The sequence below is a fragment of the Rhinolophus hipposideros genome (assembly GCF_964194185.1).
Source record: "Rhinolophus hipposideros genome assembly, chromosome: 19".
In the NCBI taxonomy this organism is placed as follows: domain Eukaryota; kingdom Metazoa; phylum Chordata; class Mammalia; order Chiroptera; family Rhinolophidae; genus Rhinolophus; species Rhinolophus hipposideros.
In genome coordinates this window covers 34,998,259-35,017,023 of record NC_138065.1, presented here as the reverse complement: position 1 = coordinate 35,017,023, position 18,765 = coordinate 34,998,259, and the positions used below count along the sequence as shown (strand labels likewise).

General features: G+C 36.5%; 1 pseudogene across 1 annotated transcript; it reads right to left on the bottom strand.

Moving 5' to 3' along the window:
• Positions 1-4,242: 4,242 nt before the first annotated feature.
• LOC308487677 (small ribosomal subunit protein eS10-like) lies at positions 4,243-4,958 on the bottom strand (annotated as a pseudogene). The gene is made up of 2 exons: positions 4,794-4,958; positions 4,243-4,586 (listed from the first exon to the last, which is right to left on the bottom strand). The product of its transcript is annotated as a small ribosomal subunit protein eS10-like (transcript).
• Positions 4,959-18,765: the final 13,807 nt, after the last annotated feature.

Here is an 18,765-nt window from a genome sequence, read left to right as displayed (position 1 = left end):
GTTATGTGAGCTTCCATAACCCAGGTTATTACCACAGTTTGCTCAGAAAATAAGCGCAAGCGTGCGCGTGTGTGTGGTGAATTTGAGCTTCAAACTTGTCAAATCTGGGAATTTAGGCCAAGGCTATTCAATACTGATGACATTTTCTCCCAGATTAGAATGCAAAATTCTCCCTGCCAACACCACCACCACCACCAACAACAACAAAACTGTGCTGTCCAAACAATAGTTGGAAAATTTCTATGTGACTAGTGTTAGACAATGTCATATGGCTTACCTTAACTTTGCAACATTTCATATAGCTTCTGAGTTTGATTAGTAGCCACTTGGAGGTAAGATTTAGCTTATTTTTAAAATATGCTATGGGTGATACTTTCAATGTGGGGGAGTGCCAATTATTTATAATTTAAAAGTTTTACATTTTATTAATTATACATCTTACTTAATGACACAATTTTTTTCTAATTTTGGCCTTATACCTCTAAGTTATCTTTAGTATGAGATCTGACAATTATGTTCACAAACTCATCCTAGAAAAAGTGCTACATACCTCATTGCTGAATATCACTACGGTCACCTTCCAAGTACTCCCCTTGGGAAGCTAAGCACTGATGCCAGCGCCTAGTCCACCCTTCACAGCAATTTTGGAACTCTTTTTCTGGAATGGCCATCAGAGCTGTCATTGTTATTACCCTTAATGTCCTTAATGTCATCAAAATGTCTTCCTTTGAATATTTCCTATATCTTCGCGTAAAGAAAGAAGTCATTGGGGGTCAGATCATGTGAGTAGGGAGGGTGTTCCAATACAATTAATTGTTTACTGGCTAAAACGTCCCTCACAGAAAGTGCCTTGTGAGCTGGTACATTGTCATAATGCAAGACTCATGAATAGTTGGCAAAAAGTTCAGGTTGTTTTCGTCTTAACTTTTTCACACAGCCTTTTCAGTACTTCCAAATAGTACACTTGGTTAACTGTCCAGTTGGTACAAATTCATAATGAATAATCCCTCTGATATCAAAAAAGGTTAGCAACATCATTGCAACAAGTTTGTGAACTTAATTTTTCAACCTCGTATACACCTTTATGCGCCAAGGGATGTTCAAGAACGGCTTTAATTTTAGTTTTTTATTAATGAATTATTTGCAAAAAAGTTTCCTAACTTGCCCACCATGTGTTGTGGAGATAGTTAGGCGCTGAAATGGGAAAAGAGAAATAAAAAAAGTCAAAGTAATTCCCTCTCCTGAGACTAGGAAATGGAAATGTGGTTTTGGTATTTTAAGTTTCAACTCAATAATTTTATAGAAATGTGATTTTAAATAATAGTTTGATTTTCAGAGAGGTCACAAAGTTTAATTACCCAGTGGTGTGGCTAAAACATCAGTGGAAAAAGAAAGCACTGAAGGTGAATCATGTGGGAAGACCAACTCAAAGGAAAAGTGAAAAGTAATCTTACCTGCACTAGTTAAGTAGTTTTCATGTGCTAATCAAAATAACCCTCCACCATTAATAGCGATACTATCTTGATGGAATAGTATGTTCCAAGTTATAAAAGTTCCCTATGTTATTTTTTCTTTTTATTAATTTTTATTATATTTATTGGGGTGACATTGGTTAGTAAAATTATACAGGTTTCAATTATTCATTTCTATAATGCGAGTCATACATCATCTACATATTGCATTTTTCGTTCATTATCCAGAGTCAGTTCTCCTCCCATCACCATATATTTGACCCCCTTTACCCTCTTCTACCATCCCCCTTCTCCTTTACCCTCTGGTAACCACTAAACTGTTGTCTGTGTCTATGAGGGTTTTTTTGTTTGTTTGCCTTGTTCATTTGTTGCTTTCAGTTTTATATCCCACATATAAGAGAACCAACTAACTTTTAAGAAATAAATGATTTTTGAAGTTGGAACCTTCCTTTATTTAAGCTATTCAATTGAAAAAAGGTCAAAATCACTAAAAGAATTTTAAAAATACTATCTAGCAATAAATAGTTGCATACATAAAAACAAAGACTTAACAAGTACCTGTACTAAAAATTACATTTTGGAAAATTCAGTAGGTTTTAGATTATGTTATTGAGTCTTTGAGTACAAGAGACAGTTTTAAACTTTGTTAGCAGTTACAATTATCTGAGAAGATGTAGCTGGATATAAAGATCTAATGAAAAAAATCTATTTAGAACCATTAGTAACGCATTTCTTTCATGAATCATAATGTCATGTAAACAGTTATAATATTAGTTTTTTATTCTGGTAAGTTTGCCAATTAGAGCAACTCAAACTAGCTTAAGGAAAATGGAAAGTTAATTATAAAGATATAAGTATAGAAATAAAGCTAGGCCTCAGTATCAGCTAAACTTGGGAACCTGAATGCTGTTATTATCCTTTCTACCTCATCTCTACTTCTTTGACCCCTGAAAAATTCAGCTCACAGATTTTACCAACTTTCTGGGCCCCAAGTCTATAAATTCCAAAAAAAAAAAAAAAGTGGTTTGTCATTGGCTCTACTTAAATAAGGTATCCTACCCCAGACCAATCAGAAGTCCAGGTACTAAAATTGGTCCAGCTCCGGTCAGATGCATATCTCTGACAAAGCCTCTGTGGCCATAATGGCGGGGTTACAGAACAATAGAGCAGCCCCCTGGGACCTGTATGGATAAACTGGGAAGAGAGGAAGAGAGTTCCCAAAAGGGAATTCTTGGACAGAGAAAAGTCAAGTGATGATTACAAGGGCACTCTACCTCAGCACATTTCCCTGAGGTTCCCTTGGAACAGAGCTGTTCAGAAGAATTGTCTGTGATAATGAAAACTTTCTATATTTGTGCCTTGTCATACAGTGGCCACTGATCGTATGTAGTGTATCAGACAGCACAGTCTTAGAGCTATAGAAATGGCATAGAGGTGTTCAGGAAGGAACTGTCAACGATTATTTAATAGGTACTTAGTGGGATACACTGTAACATTTCTAGTGGGAGGAGAACAGTAGTAATTTCCCATATGTGGATATTCTATCTGATGACCTGGTACAGTAAGAAATGGATCCATCATGTTGTGTGAAGATAATTAAAGATTGAAATAGGAAGAGAATAAACATAATCAGAATAATTCTTATTTCTCTTCCATTTTCTTCAGCAATTATTTTCCTTAAGACTTGTTACTTACCTCACTATACATAGCACAGTAATAGCTAAGAGAAAAACTAAACATGGAGCATTCTAGAGTTGTTTGTATTCACTTAGCTCAAGTGGTAGTCAGCCTTCTTGCCACCTAAAGCTTCAGAGATTGCATGAGCTCTAACAAAGAAAAGAAAAAAGAGAGCAAGTAGCACAGACATTAATCTATTACCTTACACTTCCTTTCCGTTGTATTTCCTGAGCCTTTCATGCAAGCTGAAGGGCCACCTTCCCTTCTCTTCCTTTTCCTCTCTAAATATGATGTGCTCCTGTATAATCTCTGCTATAACTTCTCATTGATCAATGAAGTTATTTCTATTAGCTGAAAGCTTAGAGCAGTACACTGTGGTTTGTTGACCCAATTACAACACAGCATAATACTGGCCTGTCAGTGTGAAGGAGTGAACAGAATTTCCAAACATACAGACCAATTTGACTCAAAAATGTTCAACAAGTACATACTTCGTAGGATACAAACTACAATAGCTAACCATTGTTATTCAAAAGAAAGAAGTATATTGTTTTGTTCTAGGTAGGAGTACTTGATTATATTTAAAGCCCTTTGCACAGCTGGATGGTCCCATGATAATGACAAGTGAGTTATACAATAATTTTCACTTAAAGGTCAAAAACTATGCCACAAACCTTTTAAATGACATAAAATATCACACATCAATAAACCAGCTACCTATCATGTACAAAGCAGGAGGCAACTTGTAGAAAGCCTCAAGAATGGACATATGTAGGAAGGAAACTGAATTCTACATGTAAGAAAATACACTGATGATCTTAGTTAGATGAGAAAAATCATTTTCTGCAAAAAAGTCATTCAAATCTCCTTAGTTTATATAATTGCTTACATTCATCAAATACAAGCATGTCAAACATAATTCTTTGTATAAAAGTAGATACTCAATAAATTTTTGTTAAATGAATAAATAATAGGTTTATATAAAATCATTTTATAAAATCAAAATAGGTTTAGGTTCATGAATCCTTTATATTAGTAGTTCTTTTCATTTTCTCGCCACAAGTTTATTCAACACCTAATAATCGCTGCTGCTTTACTGAGGTGGTTGACCACGTCCACAGCCAAATCCATCTCCCAGCTGGTATTCGATTGTTGACCCAGCCCCAACCTCTGCTTTCTTGTTGGCACCAGAATGCACAGTGCTCTCTCTGTAGGTGTCTCTGTCAGCTTCCCCTTGTGTGAGTGTTGCAGGTCGCTCCCCCTCCAGACATTTGGGCCTTGGCCTGCCTGTCTCAGGCCCGCTGTGGCGCAAAGTGGCAGGCATGATTGCCGAGGAGGAGTAGGGTAGTAAGGGGATAGGCAGTGGAGATAATCACAAACATACTGGATACCCTCGTTGGTAAAGCACCAGTAGAAATGTTTCCAGGCATAGGGTAGTCAGTTAACTCAATTGGTTAGAGCGCAGTGCTCTTAACAGCAAGGTTGCCAGTTCGATTCCCACATGGGCCACTGTGAGCTGCGCCCTCCACAACTAGATTGAAATAACTACTTGACTTGGAGCTGATGGGTCCTGGAAAAACACACTTAAAATAAATAAAAGGTGTTTTTTAAAAAAATGTCTCCAGGACAACTGTTCCTTCCCACAGCCTCTGATTTGAGAGACTGCATGGCTTTCATGACATACGTGAAGATCAGGCACATTCTTGTCTGCCAGCTCAGGGTGTTTGGGCCTATAAGGATCCTTCTTGGCCACCATCACTTCCCCCTTACAAAGGAGCTCATAAATGGCAATCGGTTCTTCTTGGGCATTCACATCTCTACAGCTTCTTCGTCTGGGTCCAGAGCTGGAAAAGCTATATTAGTAGTCCTTAAACTTTGATGTGTTCATCTACACAACACTGAGATAAAATGCCATTGATGATGCCATTAATGATTGTGATAAAGAGAAACATAAAAGAACTCTTTAAGAAACTTAAAGAATTCTTTATCTAGAACCGTATCTCTCAACCACATTTCTCATTATCATCTTCCCAATTTTTTCCCAATATAGAATTTCTCTTTGCTTAACTATATACTGTTATGAATAAAAGGAAAACATTTCCATAGAATTTAGTATAGTATGATATGCCATGCTTTGACATACAAAAAAATTTATTTGTGTTTTTACTTTAAGGTAAAGCAATTTATTAAAGAAATTATGGAACATCTTTTGAGGATTCAGAAAGATGGGCCACAACAAACAATTATAGTATGATAATTTATAAGAGTACAATTTCTTAGTTTTACATGATATGCTAAGGTTTGGAAATAAAGACTCTCAGCATAATATATGTTTCTATTACTGTACTATCTACCTCATCTGGTAAAGTTTGATTTCATGAAAATGCTCACTGAATTTAAAAAAAAAAATCAGCTTAGAAAAATACTTGTTAGTAACTTCTTAAGCAATCCAATTTCTCTCCTAAAACAATATGCACAGATATTTTGCTTGACTTTCAATAGAAAAGATGATATAAAAATAATAGACATGCTATTAGGATTGTTGCTACTTCTACCATTTTCTGTCTACTGCATCTCATTGTTATCAATTTACATGGGGAAAATATGTACTTCCAGATGCTAAGCCTTTTTTCCCCTCTTCCCTCAGACTCCTTCCCCAACCAAATTATACTTGGTTGAATTATTCCTATATCACTAAATATTCATCAAATTTAACTTCAGAGGTGGAATTTGTACTTAGGATAAAATCAGAGAACTATAAAGAAATTGAAAATCTGCCTAGGAGGCGTTGGCACCCCAAAATAAAGCCCTCCATATTTCAGTATACTAGCTACCTATATTATTTAACCTGGCTCTTTATTTTAAAATACGATTAAAGAGGCAAGGATCTCTAGACATTTTAAAAGGACAAAAGTAAACAACTGGATAAATGATCCCACGGGAAACTCAGTGAGTTCCAAAAAGATATTACAAGCCATTAAGGAAAAGCTGCTATTGAAAGAAAAAAGAGAGAGAGAAATCCAAGAACAAGGAAGACTTATTGAAATTTTAAAATATGGTTGTTATGAAAAGGGATGGAAATGACATCAGGACTTTGGAAAACAGTTTGGCAGTTTTATAAAAAGTTAAACACACACCTACCACATGATCTAGTCAGACCTCTGCTAGGTATTTGTCCAAGAGAAAAGAAAGCATATGTCCATGAATATTCACAGCAGTTTTATTTGCCAAAAACTGAAACAACTGAAATGGTCATCAATAGGTGAATGGATAAGCAAACTATGGTATATCTATACAATGCAATAATACTTAGCAATTAAAAAGAATGAATATTGACACACACAACATCATGGATGAATCTCAAAGTAATTATGCTAAGTGAAAGAAGTCAGAGAGAAAGAAGAATACATACTATACAGTTCCATTTATATAAAAGTCTAAAATATGCAAATGACGTAATCTATGGTGATGGAAATCAAATGAGTGGTTATCTGGGGGGAAAGGGGAAAGATGATCTAGGGAAGGGCAGGAGGGAGAGATTATAAATGGGCAGAAGAAAGCTTTTGGTGGTGATAGATATGTTCCTTTTCTTGATTGTGGTGGTGGTTTCATGTGTGTATACATGTGTCAAAACTTATCAAATCATACACTTTAAATATGAAAAATAATTATGTCAATTACATTTTAATTATAATTATATGTAAATTATATCTCAATAAAACTGTTTGGACAAAAAAAATAAGAACAGAATATGAAGGAAATAAAAAGAAGAGCTAGAAGAGAAAAAAGGAAAATGAATGGCGAATATGAGAAAAAATTAAAATTCATAGATCAATCTTGGAAGTCTAGTGTTTAGGTAATAAGAGTTCCAGAGGGAAAGAACAGAGAATATGGAGCACAGATGGTTAAAGAAACAATGGGAAAATATTTCCCAGATCTAAAGAAAGCCTCTGGACTTCAAATGGAAGGAGACCTCCGAGAGCAAAGTAATATGAATGAATAAAAACCCACATCTACAGCAGCCAGATGGCTCACTTGATTGGAGTGCGAGCTCTGGGCAGCAGGATTGCTGGTTCAATTCCCACATGGGCCAGTGGACTGCGCCTTGGGCAACTAGATTGAAGACAACAAACTGAGCTGCTGCTGAACTGACAAGGGGCAGCAGGATAGCTCAGTTGGTTAGAGCATGAGCCCTGAACAAGAGGGTTGCCGGTTCGACTCCAACAGGGGATGCTGGGCTGTGCTCCCCCACAACTAGATTGAAAACAGTAACTGGACTTGGAGCTGAGCTGCGCCCTCCACAACTAAGACTGAAGGAAAACAACTTGATGGGTCCTGAGAAAAACACACTGTTCCCCAATAAAGTCCTGGAAATACGCACTGGTTCCCCTTCCTCAATAAAATCTTTTAAAAAACACCCACATCTAGATACATCCCATCAAGATTCAGAATGTCAAGAAGAATAGTGAAAATTCTTAAAACTTCCAGAGATGGAAAAAAGTAAAATCAAAACAAAAATGTCAATTCCAGAAATAATGAGAACCAAATCGGCACCAGAAATCTTAATAACAAATTGGATGTTAGAAAAGAATGGAGCAATGCCCACGAAACACTGAAGAAAACATGACGAGACTCGAATTCCATGTAAATCAAACTCAGTCAAGAATGAGGACAACATTCAGTTATTTAAAGTACATAATTTAATATAATTTATATAATTTAACATAATTTAGTTATAATAGTATATAATTTAATAAAATATACAATTTTTAAAGAAAAAATTCAAAAATATCTACTCTCGTGCACACTTGATTTTTTTAAATTTGACTTGATGATATAGCTCAACAAAATGAGAACAGAATCCAAGGAAGAGGGAGATATAGATCCAAGAAATAGTGAATCTAACCAATGACTACAATGAGAAGAAATCATAAATGACAGTTGGGCAGCAGGCCTAGAAAGCAACAAATTCAAATTAGAAAAGAAAGTCTAAAGAACATGTTCAGGGAAAAAAAAAGTCTTTCCATTCAACAACAAAGTTGGAAGATGTTACTGTTGTCATGGAAAAGGAATATATTTCTTCTCTCAGTAGAAAAAAGAAAGGCAATGGGATATTGTAGAGTGGGAAAGCCATCTGGTCCACATATGAAGCAAATTAAATATGGCATGATTTTGAGTAGTTGTCAGAGTTGAAGGCAATAAAATCCATTTGACCTTGACACTTGGAATAGTCTCTTTGGCACAGCACTGATTTAGCGTATAGCACTACATTTTCCAGTTTAAGATTCTAATCATACAACTTGGATCACAGTAAATACTATTTACTTAATCATAGTATTATAAATACCACTTACTTGTTATAAAGTGTTAGAAAAAAGTATGGGATCTTTACTGTATAAAACAGAATGTAAATGTTATCAATCCTGACAACATCAAAGTAAGGACATAGCCATCAGAGGCTAAGAAATGAAGCAAAGGGATGAGCGATAAAGAATAGTTTAGGAAAGGTAATGTCTCTCATATTACCTAATGAAGAATTAGAAGTCACTTTTAAAAAATTGATGGAATATAAATAGAAGTTTTATATATTTTAATTGATATAAATGAATAGAATATATACATATATTCTTCTATTTTATAAGCATATATATTCTTCATCTATAACTATCTATCTATCTATCATCTATCTACTATCTATCTATTTGGAGAGGGCAAAAGGAGAAGAGATGGGAAATAGTATGTATGAGCCAAATTCCTCTTCCTTCATAACCTGGAGTCAATAGTTATTGTCTAAACTTATTAATCAAAAAATATAATTCTAAGTATATTCTTTAGAAGTATGGTGATAATTGCAAGAACAAAACAGAAACATGAAGAAGCAGCTTACCTCTTGAAAATATGTGAGGTATATAGAAAGTCTCAATTGGAAAGTGAGTGTTTTTGTTTTATGCCATTCTATACCTGAGTATGTTTTATTTTTATGAAAAACAAAAACATTAAGTTAAGTGGCTCCCACTTCCACTGCCCTCAGAACAAAATCCATACTTACAAAGTTCTTAATGATCTAGTTCCAATTACCTTTTCAAGCTTGTCTTCCAAAGTTCATACATCTGATCACCTCAGTTTTTCCTGCATGTGCCCTGCTTTCACTACTTCATGCATGTCTTTTGCACATGAATATCTTTCTGTCTTGAGATAGAAGATAGGGATCTTCTTTGCCAGGGAAATTGCTATTCATCTTCTAAGAATACAATCAGCAAGAAATCATAAAAGAAGAAAGATAAATCCAACTACATTAAAATGTAAAACTTCTGTATGGAAGAAAGACACTGTAAACAAAGTTTAAAGATGAATACAAATTGGAAAAAGAAATATTTGCATCATATATGACAATGGGTTGAAAGGCAGTAGAAGAAGTGGTTAGAGCATGGACTCCAGAGCCAAAATGCCCACCTAAAAACTGGCTCTACCACTTAACAGCTGCAAGATCTTGGGCAAGTTATTTAACTTGCATGTGCCTCAGTTTCTTCATCTATAAAATGAGAATAATAACTGTACCAATTTTATAGAATGGTTTTCAGGAATAAATTAGTACATGTGAAGCGTTTAGAGCAACACCTGGAATATGCTAAGTGGCATATAAGTTTTAGATATTATTACATTGTTGAGAATTTTAAGGAACATTTAAAATCCATAAGAAAACAATATGTTAGCATTCACTAGAAAAGGGTTTGTAGATATGAAGAGTCAATTCACAAAAGAAGTAATGGGCCATATAATACGTATGTGAAATTGCTCTTTTACCATTTATAAAAGCCATAAGAGTTAAAACAAATGAGACCGCTTTTAAATGTCAGATTGGCAGATGTTTAAATGATTGGTAGTGCTTAGTTTTGGCAAAAACACAGGAAAGGAGCATGCGGGGTGGGGAAGGGGAATGGCAGGGATAAATTGGTATAACATTTCTGGAGACCAATCTGGCAATATTAGTGAAAATTAAAGATACATAGTATATTTTTGAACCAGCCATTGTAGCTTTGTGAATGTTTCCGAAATAAATAAGTTGGCAAGACTACCTTCTTTTGTTTAGAACACTAAACAATTAAAAATAACCTACACGTCCATCAATAAGCATCAGTTACATAAGTTAGGATTCATCCCTATAGGAGAATGTCATGCATTTGTCCAAACTGGATAAGTAGAGCCACATTGACATACAAAGACATTTATGATCTATTAGGCTTTCGTTTTGTTAAATCTAGCATTTGGAGGGCTTACTGTCCACCAGGCAATTTAATTGCAACATTTCATTTAATTCTCATCACAACTCTGTAAGTTATATCACGCCATTGGATCGGTATTACAAATAACGCAACGAAAGTTCATAACCATCTGGTGACTTACCAAGGTCACAACGCAAACCCAGGCCCACTAACGCTGAAGCCCATGTTCTTGACATCAATGCCACAGTTCATATGCTCTGAGCCTATTTATTACATGTGAGAAACACATGTTGTGATTTCATGTATCAACTTGTCTGGACCACGGGGTGCACAGATATTTGGTCAAATATTATTCTGGGTGCGTCTGTGTAGGTGTTTCTGGATGAAATTAGCATTTGAATTGTTGGACTGAGTAAAGCAGATTGTCCACCCTGATCATATGTTGTTGCAAATGTTTAAGGCTTTTGTAATCTAAGGAATAAAATAAGACATCCCATTGTGATTTGTTGCATTCCTGTCATAATGAGGGAGGCTAACCATCTCTCCAACTTTTCTTCACAATTTGTGTTTATTTTTCCCTTAAATCTTAACAACCTTTACCATTTTTCATTTTTAAAAGCATTTTAAAATAGTTTTGCTATTGATTTATGTTAGCTTTCAGTATAGTGAGGAAATTAGTCCTAATCTAAATTACATATAGTGAATATTTCACCCAGTTCGTCATTCCTCTTTCACCTTTGTATGTGATATTTTTTTTGGTCTAACAATATTTTTTTAATTTTTATGTGAGTAAATGTGTATATAGTATGTACTTGGAGGGTTTTATAGACCTGATCATTTAAAATTCTAATTTACATAATTTATTTTCTTTTGAAGTGGATATGCTTGGGCTTAAACATATCATCAAAATTTATTATGTCTCTGTTTTAGGAAGTATTTGGTTGTTTCCTTGTCTTCAACTTTTGCTATACGCATTTAACTTTCACTTTTTACTTTTTTAATAATTTGGTAAATTTATACCACTGTTTTGGATTATTTGGGTTGCTACCATACTGTTTTAAAAAAAACTTATAGCTCTTTTACAATGATTTATCTATTTACAAACTGAACCACCATCAATAGACTCTGTTTTGAAAATTAGTTCACTTAAGCTTCTATCTCCCTCTTGCCCCATTCCTCAGTTCTAATATTGCTGTTAAGCTCAGTGGTTTTTTTCCTATCTCATTAAATTACTATTTTACTATTATATGGCTTTTATTTCAAGGTTAAACATGTACATTCTTTCCTATAACCATCATTCCTACATTTAAAGTTATTTAATAATAATTACTGATCTTTTTATGTTACAGCTTTCCCAATTCTAACACATTATTTCAGTGCCTGGTATCTTTATAATTAAGTTCAGAGAATCAGTTGTTCATATATACAAATTTGCTGAGATTCCTGGAAACTGGCTTTTGCCAACCAAATTCACAAAATCAGAATACTGTTCTAAGAAAAGAAAAAAAAGTGTCAACCATACAAGATATTCTTGTACCACAATTTTCATTTTCTTCCATAGATAAATCTACATATGTAAGCCTGAAGTTTACTTGATGAGCTTCAACTCAATCCACTAAAAGTATTTCAGTGAACATAATGGCTGAGAATCTACTGTACATGCAGATGCCATATTTGTTGGCTTCATCTAATCAGCTGAAGACCTGAATAGAACAAAAAGACTGAGGAGGAGGGAATTTCTCTTGCCTGACAGCCTTGAGCCGGGATATCAGTCTTTTCTTGGCTTTGTCTCTTGGTTCCGTTTCTTTGGAGAATCCTGATTAACACATACGACAGAAAACATTTTTGAGACACAGGAGTGTTGGATGGATATATACCAAACTGTTAACAGTTATTTCCTCTGGGGGCCATAAGCATGGAATAGATTATATAACTATGGTCATTTTCATTTTATCAATCTGTGGTCTTTGAATTTTTTCACAACTAACAAGGATAGCACTTAAAATTAAAAGCATATAATTATACTTTGAAAATAAATTTTCAAATTGCTCCTCCCCCTCTCTGTGATGCCTTCCAACCCTTTTCCAACCCAAATCAGAGCTAAGAACTCTCCTGATATTTTGCATTCACATATGTAATAAAATTTAGTGTTTCTCCTCATAATTGAAAGGGCCCTAGACTGAAACCTAAATGAGCGCACACACAGAGACTTTGTTTCATTCCTCTTCCTGGTCCCCTTTCTCGAGAAGGCTAAAATGGGTAGTTCCTCAAATAGATTTGGTTCCAGCTAGACAGGGCAACCTAACCTGTGGGAGGAGGTATGTATCCAACCCACTTTTGCCTGTGCCTTCCTTCTCTTTGTTTTCCTGGAAAGGGTTTTACTGCTCGCTGTTAGGGAGCATTCTCTTTTGATCTAGCTTCCTTTTATGTCTGAGGCATAGTTATATAATCAGAGCCAAAGCTCTTTATTTTCTCCAAATTTCCTGCGTAGGGCTTTTCTTTTGGTGCTGGTCATTGGGGAGTCATTTAATGTTCTGAGCTATATCTCTGCAGAATGGGAGAATCTGGATTCAGGGGAGAATCTGAAGGAAAAATTTAGACGATGATTCTAAAGATCCACAGCCCAAAGGAAACCCCTATGAATAAACACCTTCAAATTAGGGGCAAAGGTTGAATTGGTATGCTTCTCTCTCCCTCCTTACTATATGGGAAGATCCAGGAAAAAACCCAATCTTGTGTTCTGAACTCCCTTACCCTGACCATATACCACATAAAGACTATCATTTTCCCCAGTGTGTATTAAATAAGAGTATATGCTCCCATGGTTGTTTGTACAGCATATACAAAACTTTGCTTTGTGGTTAAAATGGCCAATACCTGTACTAGCCTACCTGATCTATATTCTCGGATCATCCAAAGCAGTAAACCAGAGAGGGGACTGGATAAGAACTCTATCCGGAATACACTTGTACAAACAGGGGGTAGAGTGCCTCCTTAAATTTTGCACCCTAGACATTTTGCTTACCTTGCCCTTGGTCCTGGCCCTGGGTCCTGCCATCTCTAGCCTCCCTGGGTCACAGCAAGAGGTGAGGATCCCAGTAGAAATAAATCTTTTCTACTTCTAGTGCCAAGCCCACAGTGGTCCCTTATTAGTAACAATGTATTTAATTTATGAGAAGTCTTCCATAAAGTCCTCCAATGAATGAAAACAGAATAGAAGAGACCTAGTGTGGGGACAAAGCCCCAAAAAACAGTTTCCAGGCTCTTCGCCTCACATAGAAAGGTGCTGGCTCGGGTAGTAAATGGCCATCAACTGTGATCAGATGGCCATCAGCTGTGGCTAGTTGGCCGTCAGCTGTAACCCGTAAGCCAGGCCACTAATATAACTGCTGTGGCTACGCTAGCAAGAAGATGGTGGCTGGCAAGCGGGGACTGCTGTTAGGACGGCGGGTTGCAGATTATGTAGATCCCGCTTCTTGTATCTCCAGCCTAGCCGCCGGCGAGAATATAGTGATTTGACTCCCCTATCTATGGCTCCGTGGGTGTTCCTTTTTGGCCTTACCGTGTCCTGTGTTCTTATGTGGGGAGCGGGAGCAGAGACCCTGCCAGGGCGTGACACCTAGGCTAGAAGCAGTATAAGTGGAAAGGACCTAGAGGTTTCACTGAGAGTAAGTTTAATTGTCACATATAGGGTACCTACTAAAATTATTAATGTGATTTTAGACTGCAATTTTAGATGCTTATTATCTATCACAAAGAAGGCAATAATCCTACTCTTCTCTGCCCTGGTAGTAATTACCTGCAGTAGTTTAGCAGCAAGATATTTTTAATTATATTCTATGAAAAAAGGTTAAAAAACTCATAATGTTTAGTCTGAAAAAGAAATGACTCAAAGACTCCATGAGAACTGTTTTCAAATGTTTGAATGATGAAAAGGGATCAGACTTATTCTGTATGATCAGAATAAGGGTTAGAGCCAAAACTAGTGGATGGCAGCTTCACTGAAATAAATCTTGGCTTGTGATAAACCCTGGTGCCCAGATTATTATCGTTACAGATAATCCCTCTTGGTTTAGTGTGTAAAATAATTGGATTTTTTAACCACAGTAAGCCAGATTGTAATCATACCCTACACGTAAGCGCTTTTGGAACAGAATTATGCTAACAGGCCTAGTCAACAAAAACATTAGATGGATGGCCGATTTGGGAAGCTGCCATCTCTCCTTCCTTCCATTCCTTTCCCCTTTTACTCACTTGGCATTTTTTTTTCTTTTCTTTTTCTTTTCTTTTTTTCCCCCTTTTTCACCCTATGTTGGTAGAGGCACTTAGGATAATTGAAGATGATGACGTTTTCCTAGGTGGGCTTTCTGCTTGCCAAAAGACTCTTTCTGGAACCCACCCCGTACTTTCTCTATCCCTTCCTCTCCCACAGTCCAGCTTTCCAGTAGCCTTCATTTTATTCCAGTCACTAGCTAGCAAAATCCTAAGGACCACACACTGGTTTTGTCACATAGACCAGATATTAGATTTTGCGCCCCCCTCATCTTTCTCTATCTCACCTCTCCTTCCTCTTTATTTATACTTTTGCTTTAATCCCCAAAGATTCACCTCTGATCTCCTTAAGGTCAAGAAGCTAAAGTGGAACACAACCGATGCTCATATTGAGACTTTCCACCTCTGAGATTCTATGATTCTAAGACAAGCTTGAGGAGGGGGGACAGGGAATAAACATGGAGTGCATGAAGGATGTTTGCAAGATACAAAAGTTACATTAGGCAATAGTGTGAGTCATATTAGAAGGTTCTGAATGCCATATGGAGAATTTGAGACTCCCCCAAAATCTTATAGTGCTTTTAGGAAGAAAGTGATACGTTCACGGTAATGTTCTGTTCAGAAAATTATAAGACGGAGCATAGGATTAGTTGAAGAATTTTGAGACTAAAGGTAGAAACTAACTAGAACCTTTGGTAGTCCAAGAATAAGATAATGAAGCAGGGATGATGATAGCAGCTGTGGGAATGGAAAGAAAGAGTTGGCTTGGAGAGGCATGGTAGAAGGATTTTGACAACACTTAATGTACTAGACGTTATTGTTTTATCTGTCCAGAAAAATCTACCCCCTCTTTCGAGGAGCTGCCCATCTCCTACACCAGCCGTATGATTCTGGAGAGGACTGAGTGCAGCCCTGAGAATGCTCAGTTGACTAAGGGCCCCAGTTGCTGCACTTTGACAGCCATCTCCCTATTTGCACTGAGACCACACCTCCCACAGGCTGCTCCTGCCAATGATTGGATAGGACAGGAATACCAAGGCAGGTCAGTTTCTAGGAGACAAGGGACTCCTTTTCCAGCAAACTTTGGTTCAAGAACTACCCAATAGCCGCCCGCTGAACCTTCCATAGACTGCACAGTAATCTAGGCCCCATCCACTCGCTCTCCTTCCCTCAGGGTCAGACTACACAATGTTCTGATGGCTTCCCAACTAGTTCTGGCTCTCTCCTTTTCACACAGGCATTTCCCCAAATGAAATCCTTAATAGTTTAATCCTGTTTTGTCATCTGCTTCTTAGAGAACAAGAACTGTCAATCCCAAACCTAGCACAACATCCCACTAGCCACAGTGATTGATCCAAGAAATAGACACGTGACCCAAGGTAGACCAATAAGAATATGTCCCTGACACTGTCTGAATTTAAACTGGGGGGCCATGCTCAGTTTTTCTTTATGCACATTGGGCTGTAGACATGTGATATCAAGTCTTATACGGGTGTCCCAGTCTTGTGGAAAATATCCAGAAAGCATAGCTATCATCCATGTAGAAAGACCCACATTCTAGCGGCACCAGTTGGCTGGTTCCAGTTCTGGAGGTTCCTAGACCTGTTCTACTTCCTGTAGCTATTTCTTTGGTTCTGTGAACTACTCCTGGATCCTTCCAGAAAATTCCCTTTTTTCCTTAAGCTAATTGGAGTTTCAAACACCATCACTTGCAACCAAAAGAATCCTAATATTTATGGTGACAAAACAGATATAGAATTAAGTATAAGAAAAGAACCCCACAAAATTAGTTCTAATGTTATAAGCATAAGAGACCAAAATATGGTAATCCGCAAAGTAATATGGGGATTAGAAACATTTCACAGGAGATGATTGAATCTCAACAGGACACCCAATAAAGAGTGCTGTACATTATTAAGGTTAATAAAAGATTGAACCTTAGTGAGACGTCTCAGGCATAAGATACTGATACAGATACAGCATGACTTACTACTTGAAACTCGAATGTAAAATCAGTTTACCAAGGCAGTATATTGGGGTTTGGCCCGTGTAATGAGAGGATAATTTCCTCTATCTTTATTTTGTATCCTTGTACATATCCTCTGTGAAATTGTTACCAACATACACATCCTTCATTAGTGTAAACTGGTAACTAGTTCAAATTAACTATATTTTTATTTGTTGTAACAAAGGTTAAACAAGGTTAAAGTCAAAATAATGGTAAAACAACACAAACAATAGTGTGTACTATAAATGTTGTCTGGGGAGCGAGGTAAAGCCAAGTTATAATTACTTTAAATAATAATTGCATATAAAAATGGGAATGAAGAGCAGGAAGAAAATAGTCTACTGATGTGTCATTACAACCAATAGTCTTAAGAAAAAAAAACAACTAAGAAAAGAAGGACAATGAATCCTAACTCGTCATAAAACTAAGTCAACAATAGATTAAGGTTTTTAAAATTTACCTCCATGAATCCCATTACTGGGTCACATAATGGCATATCTTGCTCTTGCCTTCATAAATGTAAGTCAAATGTCATTGTTATCGCAGTGATACATTCAAGGACGCAGAGAATTTAAAATGTATCTGACTTCTCTTTAATAAAAGATAAGGAACCTCTTTCTCAGAAAATTGATTACACCAGTAGGTGAAGAGGTAGCTGTGATAATTATGAAATTGTGCCACGCCCGCATTGATCTGAATTCTCAATTTGAATTTTTCACTAAGAACTTTTGGCAGCAACCTCATAAACGCTTGCCAAGAAGAGTTTACCCTGGTGGCCATCCAAACTAGTGAGTTCAGCAAAATGTCCCCCCAAAGATTTTAAATACTTAAGTCTTTTTTTAAAATGCCTCCCTGAATGAATCCACATGTCTTCTTGACTCCTGAAATAAAATCAGATTTTCAAATTTTTATTATATTTTTTGGTAACATAGCATAAAAAAGCTTTCTCTACAGGTGTTTCTCAAAGTGTGGTCCTTAATACTACATTAGTACCATCTGGAATTTGCTAAAAACACAAATTCCCAGGCTCCATCTCACATCAAATGAATCAAAACCTTTGGAGGGTAGAGCCTGAGGCTCCATGGTTTTAAAAATCACCCCCTCCAGGTGATTCTCATGTAAAGCAAAGCTTTACTGCATAGAGACTGATGTTAAATGCAGAATATTTTCCCCTCTATCGATGATTTTAAGTTTGGGAATCTTACCACATACTAAAGGTTTTCAAGTATAAAAACAGAATACTTCCTCAATGTTTCAATAAGAAACACTAGAGAAAACAAATCCTGTGGGATATCGTCCTATTCCATGAGACATCTCCCGTTCTCTGAGAACAGGCTACCAGCGGTGAGAGCCTGAGAGTCATGTCTACATAGTACCTTAATCATTGGGCTTTCAAAGAACCTGGGGCCCATGTTTTAAAACTGCTTATATCCATACCTGTGAAAAGGAGAATTCCATTCATTGTTTCAAGAGAGATGACATAGCACTAATTGATTTAGACTAATCAGTCTGGACCTGGAAGTAGGGTCAGGTTTCGCATGGTCACATGGGGGGAGTGGTGTATAACCAAACCAAAAATGCTAATGGTAGGAGGAAGAAGAAGAGACTGTATAGCCAGTAAACATGAGGACACTGGGGTTTTTTACTTCAATTTTCCTGGAAAGTCTCCTCAAATCTGTAGAGTGAGGAGCAGTATAAGTACATACATACAGAGATATACACATAAATATGATTGGAGGGTCTTAAACACAGTTCAAGGACTCAATGCAGTTTAAACAAGTTACTTATGTGTATGAAGGTACTACTTATCAGCCATACCTAGTTGCTATGTGGCATATTAACAATAATCATATTAATTTAATTAATCATGTTAATTTAATTAATTAAATTGCTATGGAGCCTACTAACAAGTAATCATATTAATCTTATGCTCGTGTATACATTTCCTTACGCAAATACGTGCTCAGTCTACTCAGTTTGTTACTCTTGTAGAATAGCTGCCTTTCCACCTCTTTCTGTATGTTAGAGAAGATGCTGGATGGCAAAAACACTCCATTGACCACTGTGTCTCTGTTTAAAATTATATTTTGCTGCTCAGTACTCCTTGTCACCC